Raw genomic sequence first — 1,884 nt, 5'->3', positions numbered from 1 at the left:
TGAAGAGATGTTTTTCATTTTATTAAGTACTGCTTTTTTTTTTTTTTTTTGTCTTTTTTTGCTATTTCTTGGGCCGCTCCCGCAGCATATGGAGGTTCCCAGGCTAGGGGTCGAATCGGAGCTGGAGCTGCCAGCCTACGCTAGAGCCACAGCAACACAGGATCCGAGCCGCGTCTGCAACCTACACCACAGCTCACGGCAACGCCGGATCCTTAACCCACTGAGCAAGGGCAGGGACCGAACCCGCAACCTCGTGGTTCCCAGTCGGATTCGTTAACCACTGCGCCACGATGGGAACTCCAGTACTGCTTTTTTGAATAATTATTTTGGAAAGCCCATTGTTCAATATTCTTGTTCTATAGATTACTAATTTTTTTTTTCTATTATACAACTTCCTCTTCCTCCCCTTTTTTCAAGAAAAAAGAGAGGTCAAGGTAAAAGTACATTTCTGGATAGACAAAACTAAAAAGATTGTATTCCTCTAAAAATACTTTGGGAAGTTTCATCACATTTTGGTTTCCTAAGTATAATATAATGACTCAATGTGGTAGAAAATTAGTAGGAATAGCCAAAGCACCTTAAATAATATCTGTAGAATTTGAAAAAAGAAGTCATTTGGAAACTGGATATGTCACTTGAATTTAGAAAAACATTAACATAGCCCTTTGTTGCTGCAGCTTAATCAACATGCTTTATCTGCATAGCCATAATTGCATTTAATGATCCTTTTGTAGTTCAATAACTGTGATGATTGGGTGTTCACACGCCTGCGTGACATGTGCCTCCCTCAAACCTTATTAGGACATTGACATCACCACATTACCCGTCTGAGTGAAAAAAAAAAAATCGCATTTAATGGATAGACCCTCTCGTTAATGAAGTGCAAAGATCATTTGATACTAAAATATCCAAGGCCTAGGGCATATAGTGTTTTAATTTTGTTGGGACCTGCCTTCCTTCCTTGTTTCCTCTCTTCCTTTCTTTCTCTCTTTACTTTCCTCTCCTCCCTCTCCTATTCTTCTCTAATCTTCCTTCATTTCTTCCATTATTTCTTTCAGTAGGCTTCTGGAATGTAAACAAAAGTGTTATAATGGGATATAAACTTTTTTTCTAGCTAGAAGAAGACAGTTCCTTTAGAGTCTTTTGCTTATGGTAAGCAATTATTAAAAGTAATTTATTAAAATTCTTAATGCCCTACAAAGAGAATGTCCAAAATAACCAAAATATCCAAAATATTTGCCTTCCCCTCTTTGAAGTTTTATAATCCAAAATAGGCATAATCACGTAACTAGAGGATGCATGGAAACAACAGTGATGTATCTTTAAAGTAATATAGGACTTGATAAGCTATTTCTCATTATGTTTGGTTATCATGATGTAAAGAGTTCCAAAAGAGGAGACCAAGGGCTGGTGTTATCTCTGAATCTGCACTGTTATCTGACCTTGGTCAAATACTTAAATCCCTTGGACCTTCAGATTCTTTAACAATGTGAAGTAATTAGACTTAACCTACTCACTGCAGTTTTTTAAAAAATGAATATCAACTGAGGATGGCTGCAAAATGCTTTAAAGATGTGATGACACAGAAAAGAATAAAATTATTTATGTTTCATCTGTGCTTTCCTAATACAACTACAAGTCTACCCAAGCTGGAACCACATCCTTGAGTTTTAGAAAAGATAAATCTTTATGCTTATTATTTTCTAGGATATACATATGTGCTAAACAAATAATTAATGAAATCAAGCACAGGGGCAATACACGCTAAAATGCTAAAAGTCACTACAATGGAATATTACAAAAAATTATATATATATATGTATATGTACGTATTAACCTAATGAAACAATCATAATACATAGTGAGGAATAAACTATCAATTCC

General features: G+C 35.6%; 1 pseudogene; it reads left to right on the top strand.

Annotated features, from left to right (window-relative positions):
- The first annotated feature begins 722 nt into the window (after positions 1–722).
- Positions 723–833, top strand: LOC146404809 (small nucleolar RNA U13; annotated as a pseudogene).
- The last annotated feature ends 1,051 nt before the right edge of the window (positions 834–1,884 follow it).

Source organism: Sus scrofa, chromosome 3, assembly GCF_054392235.1.
Source record: "Sus scrofa isolate SSC_HxYL_T2T_F1_AM1 chromosome 3, Sscrofa_HxYL_maternal_Yorkshire_Landrace_v2.0, whole genome shotgun sequence".
Lineage (NCBI taxonomy): Eukaryota > Metazoa > Chordata > Mammalia > Artiodactyla > Suidae > Sus > Sus scrofa.
This window is presented reverse-complemented; position numbering and strand designations above follow the sequence as displayed.